Source organism: Sapajus apella, unplaced genomic scaffold (assembly GCF_009761245.1).
Source record: "Sapajus apella isolate SASKATOON/1434 unplaced genomic scaffold, GSC_monkey_1.0 scaffold184, whole genome shotgun sequence".
NCBI lineage: Eukaryota > Metazoa > Chordata > Mammalia > Primates > Cebidae > Sapajus > Sapajus apella.
Window position 1 is genome coordinate 629,441 of NW_022437124.1, and position 6,000 is coordinate 635,440.

The following is a 6,000-nucleotide window of genomic DNA, read 5'->3' on the forward strand; positions in this document are numbered from 1 at the left end:
AGGCAAAAATGTGGGGAAATCAGTTATTGTTTGAGGGAGGCAAGCTGCACCCTTCCACTTGGTATTGCTGCTTCATGGTGTGTACCAGAGACTAATGGGCACAGCCACACAGAATAGTATGTTCCAGGACACTCCTTAAAGCAATATTTGTGAAAGCAAAAAGTCAGGAGCTAACTAATGATTATTTAATATTTGCATAGTTAAATGCAGATATTTTCTGTAATACTATACAGTCATCAAAGAATTGGATACATATATTAAAGCATATAAAGATTTAAAAGACAGGTAAACAACCAAGTATCTATAGTCTTCAAGAGATTCACCTAACACATAAGGATTCACATAAACTTAAGGCAGAAAGGTGGGAAAAGATATTCCATACAAATGGACACCAAAAGCAAGCAGGAATAGCTATTCTTATATCAGACAAAACAAACTTAAAAGCAACAGCAGTTGAAAAAGATGAAGAGAGACATTATATAATGACAAAAGGACTAGTCCAACTGGAAAATATCACAATTCTAAATATATATGCACCTAACACTGGAGCTCTTAAATTTATAAAACAATTACTACTAGACCTAAGAAATGAGATAGACAGCAACACAATAATAATGGGGGACTTCACTGATAGCACTAGACAGGTCATCAAGACAGAAAGTCAACAAAGAAACAATGGACTTAAACTATACCCTAGAACAAATGGACTTAACATAATTACAGAACAATCTACCCAACAACTGTAGAATATACACTCTATTCATCAGCGAATAGAACATTCTCCAAGACAGACCATATAATAGGCCACAAAATAAATCTCAACAAATTTAAGGCAATCAAAATTTGATTTTGATTGTACTACCTCAGCACAGAGGAATAAAACTGGAAATCAATCCCAAAAGGAACTCTTAAAGCAGTGCAAATACATGGAAATTAAATAACCTGCTCCTGAATGATTATAGGCTCAACAATGAAATCAAGATGAAAATTTAAAAATTCTTTGAACTGAACTACAACAGTGACACAACCTATTAAAACCTTTGGGATACAACAAAAGCAGTGCTCAGAGCAAAGTTCATGCTATCAAATGCCTACATGAAAAAGTCTGAAAGAGCACAAATAGACAATCTAAGTTCACACCTCAAGGAACTAGAAAAACAAGAACAGCTCTTCCCTTTTGCAGCCATCACCTAAGCGGGAGCTGCCAAAATGAAGTTCAATCCCTTTGTGACTTCTGACTGAAGCAAGAATCGCAAAAGGCATTTCAATGCACCTACCCACATTCGCAGGAAGATTATGTCCTCCCCTGTTTCCAAAGAGCTGAGACAGAAGTACAACCTGCGATCCATGCCCATCCGAAAGGATGATGAAGTTCAGGTTGTACGAGGACAGTATAAAGGTCAGCAGATTGGCAAAGTAGTCCAGGTTTACAGGAAGAAATATGTAAACTATATTGAACGGGTGCAGCAGGAAAAGGCTAATGGCACAACTGTCCATGTAAGCATTCACCCAAGCAAGGTGGTTATCACTAGGCTAAAACTGGAGAAAGACTGCAAAAAGATCCTTGAACGGAAAGCCAAATCTCGCCAAGTAGGAAAGGAAAAGGGCAAATACAAGGAAGAAACAATTGAGAGAAGATGTAGGAATAAAGTAACCTTATATACAAGCTTTGATTAAAACTTGAAACGAGGAAAAAAAAAGAAAAACAAGAACAGACCAAATGCAAACCCAGCAGAAGAAATAACCAAGATCAGAGCAGAACTAAGTGGAAATTGAAACAAACAAAAAATACAAAGATAAATGAAACAAAAAGCTGGTTCTTTAAAAGGTAAATAAAACTGACAGACCATCAGTGAGATTAACCAAGGAAAAAAAAGAGAAGGTCCAAATAAGCTCAGTTAGAAACAAAATGGGAGATTTTATAACTGATACCACAGAAATAAAAAGATCATTCAAGACTACTACAAACACCTTTATGTGCATAAACTAGAAAACCTAGAGGAGATGGATAATATATTCCTAGAATTATGAAACCCTCCTAGATGAAACCAGGCAGAAATAGAGACTATCTGCGCAAAGGAATGGGGAGGGCAGGAATGGCCATTCTTTTGAACTTTGTCTTTAGCGTTTAAATGTGTTACAACAATAGCGTAATTTGAATTATTACTATAGTTAAAAATAAAGTTCAGGGACATAAATAGGCTGAGATAAAGAAGGTGAGAATTTCTTTAGAGATAGTTGCTGATATTCTGCATCAGGTATCACACTCACTCCAGGAAAGAAAGGAGGAGGGCACTGTCCTGTCACTTCAAGTCAAATGATAGGAGCTGCCTGCAAGGGGGTCCTTCAGGGAGCTTGACACATGTCCCCTATGTGTATGTGAGTGTGTGTAAAGGTGAGTGACGCATGCCTCAGAATCTAAGGGCACGAAGCATTGACTCTTGGTCTGAGGCTGCAGAGCACAGCAGACATTGACGCCACACTGGAGGTTGTCATGCCTCCCATAGCAGCATGGCTGAAGATGCCCAGGTGGAGATCAGCAGGCCCCTTGTGAACCAGATATGGATGATTCAGGTGAAATCCAGTTTATAATCTCTTAAAATGAGAACTGCCTGGAGAGGCCACATGAGCCCAAAAGCAGGGGCTGACTGCCTGATGCCCAACACCTGAGAAAGGAACGCTAACTGCTGAGTTAGCGAACACAAATCATCCATGACATGGGAGGACTGGTGGATATTCCCAGTGGGGTACAATAAAGGATTCAGCACTGAACATCCATCCAACCCAGAGACCACCAATTCCAGGTCACCAGAGCTCCAGCTAAGACAGACACTCCCTGCCTCTTATTTGTAAGTCCCTACCCACCAACCCTGGAAAGATCAGAAGTCACAGCTAGCAAGAGAGGTGAGAGGAGGAGCTCACAGAGAAAGGGAACAAGATGACAACCAAATGACCCCTTCCCTCCCCAGACCCAAGTTGGAGCAGTAGTACAGGGGCAAGGGGAGACCATTTACTTTTAGATCAAGTTTGGAATGCTCTGGTTTTCATTGGACTGGACCTATTAATTACAAAATGAGATTATTTGGAGGCTACAAATCAGCAGTAAACCTGTTACTATCTGAAAATGATCAGAGAAGTTACAGCACCAAGCAGATGTAAAGGGATAAGATATAAAGGGATAAGCAGTAGGTGCCAGTGAAATGAAATCATTTTCCACTTGCTCTCTGTGAAGTACTATTCCTATTAATATAAAAGAAAGCAGAGCTGATTGTGTTTAAAGATAAGTGGAAATGTTACATAATGTCACCACTAAAGTTGGTAAGTGAGCAACTGACAAAGATGCCTCAATGATGTCATTCAACACCACAGATCTTAGATCATGGAGCCCTCTAGTCTGCACTGGAATTCAAAAACACACTCAAAATTAAACGGAAATCCAAACAAATTCTCACTGGCAAATGGAATGATTTTGGTAACTCTGAAAATAAACTTGGTAAAATGAGGGGACTGAATAGTCTACTGGAAAAATAATTTGCTTATCATTTCTGTTCACACCTCAGGGCAATGAGTTGAATGAAAAAATAATATCAGTCATAAGAACTAAAGACATAGCTTTCAGGGAATATGTTTTCCCACAGCCTATACCCATACTCTTCTAGCATTTCAATGCCTAAGAGTTCACTGGCCACCAGTTCATTCATTGATTCAGGAAACATTTATTGAATCAGTGAATGCAATTTTGTGGCTTCATAGCTCCTTCTCTTGCATTACTGAAGGACCTAGTACTCATTAAATTGTCCTCTCCTTGTACTTATTATAGTCCAAAATCAATTGCCAGTTTTTTCAGTAACGGGCGATGATGGTCTTTGCTGGCGTTAATGAGAGCAGTGGGAACAGCCAGCTGAGGGTGAAGGGAGGACAGCACGTGTTGTGGGGCAAGGGATGCAGGCACAGACGGCACACCCGCGAGAAAGTTACATCCCAGGAGGGGCACATAGGAAAAGGAAGAAGTAGGAATGCCACATGGTATGAGAAAAACAAAAGAGTAGCATTGACAGCAACTAGGTCACTAGCATCAGGAGAGGAGGGCAAGCACTCTGCTGAGCCTAACCACTTTACCTCATGTGATTGTGAGAAATGGTTATATCTGAGCTGAAATGGGAACACTGAGAAGGAGGCAGTGCTGGGCAAAGGAACCAGCAAGTTTGTCACATTTTTCGAGGCAGAAGGTAGTCCAACATGGCAGTGCAGAGTGAACAAGGAGGTGGTTGGTAGGAGATGAGATCAAAGGGGTGGCCAGGGGCCAGAGGCCTGATAAGGAGACTGGATTTACTGTGGCCACTGTGTGGCACATGGGCTATAAAGGACAATATTGAGAACTAAGAGACTCAACAAGAAGCTGTTTCTTCACCTGTGCACGTGTAGATGGTGGATGGGCTAGGCTGGCTGTGGTGAAAAAGACCACATTCAGGACCTGTTTTACAGATAAGCTACTAAGACTTGCTAATGAGGTGGATGGGGGAGGAGAGAAAAGGGAGAAACATCAGAGACTTCTAGACTCATGGCTTGAGCAAATAAGTAAATGGTGTTGCACTCAAAGAAGCTGGGGAAATGAGCAGGAAAGGCAAGTTTCAGAGGAAAAGCAAGAACTTTATTTTGGACAGATGGGGTTGAGATTCCTGTTAGACCCAGAAGGGAAGATTGCCAGGTAGGTTTTGTGCGTGTGGATCTATTGCTAAGAACAGAAGTGCCTTGGTAGAAATAAAAACCCGGAAGTCATCAGCCTTATCTATTTATTTTGAAACCAGGTAAATGAGGAAAAACCAGCAAAGAAGTTGGGTCAGCCATTCTTATAACAGTCTCTCATCAGTTTTTTCTTGCTAAGACTGCTTGTGTCTGTTCTTTTTGGATTCTGGTATCATCAGTTTACTGTAGAATGAGACTTTTCCTTAAGGTGCTGTGCAGAGCTATTAATATCTCAAGTGTCATCGTATGTGGTCTCAGCACTGAATATTTTTCCTCCTTACGAGAAGCAGCCCATGGCTCTTATTCACAGCTCACAAATAAAGTCCTCTGCCCTAAACTCTTCACCATTAACTATTTCCCAAAGCCATATGAAATTTCATTTATTTTGCTTTCCCATAAATTCATTGGAACCAAAACAGAACAGTTTGTTTTTGATTAATTTTTTAGGCCTGATGAAAATCTTCCTCTGTGAGAATTCAGTATTGGCACTTACTGTCTCATTGTAGATTTGATCAATGTTTTAAAAAATTAATGTATTTCACAAAAACAGTCCAAATAGATCATTTAGTTTCTCTCTCTCTCTCTCTCTCACACTCTCTCTCTGTCTCTCTCTGCGTGTGTGTGTGTGTGTGTGTGTGTGTGTGTGTCTGTCTGTCTGTCTGTGAGTCTGTGTGTCTGTCTGTCTGTTTCTGTTCAGCTATACTTTTAGTAAATTTTATTCTCTTGAGTTTATTCCCTGTAGTTCCTGGACTCTTAAGGCAACATCCTTTCTCACTTACCAGAATTATTTCAAGACACAGGCATTCTCTTCTCCACTCCCACAATCTCTGCCCCCAAACAGTAAATTAAGCTGCTCTCTAAGGGAAAATGACCCATCCCCATCATCTGAAAAGCAGAATATTGAGGGTAAAAGATAGAAAGTCAACGAACCTGAGGGAGGAAGAATGCAGGATCCTCATTCTTTTCAAATAAATTTCTCTCAGCTCTTTGCAGTTGTCTAATTCCAGGAGATAAATGATTACCCAAAACCTTTAGCCCTTATGTTACCAGCTGGAAGGATTTTATTAGCTCAGTGGTTTAATTTTTAACTTTACATTTTATTCTTTGATTGATAAGCAAACCAAGCTCATTAAATCTTCCTCATGCTTCAAGTCAGCTGAGGTCACCTATGTCTTCCTTCATCCTTAATCAGAATCAATTTCCCTTCTTATAAAGATCCCCACACCCCACAAGCCTTACTGATAGCACTGTCCT

At 40.2% G+C, this 6,000-nt stretch overlaps 1 protein-coding gene and 1 pseudogene across 3 annotated transcripts in view; one reads left to right on the forward strand and one right to left on the reverse strand.

Annotated features, from left to right (window-relative positions):
• LOC116543216 overlaps positions 1–1,700 on the forward strand; it is an 8,426-nt pseudogene extending 6,726 nt beyond the window's left edge.
• The window catches only part of SLC17A4 (solute carrier family 17 member 4), a 27,957-nt gene extending 22,193 nt beyond the window's left edge, over positions 1–5,764 (reverse strand). For all 3 annotated transcript variants that reach the window (XM_032268624.1, XM_032268622.1, XM_032268623.1), the window contains exon 1: positions 5,677–5,764. The gene's annotated coding sequence lies outside the window, so the exon portion shown is untranslated. The remainder of the gene's footprint in view (positions 1–5,676) is intronic.
• Between the last annotated feature and the right edge of the window lie 236 nt (positions 5,765–6,000).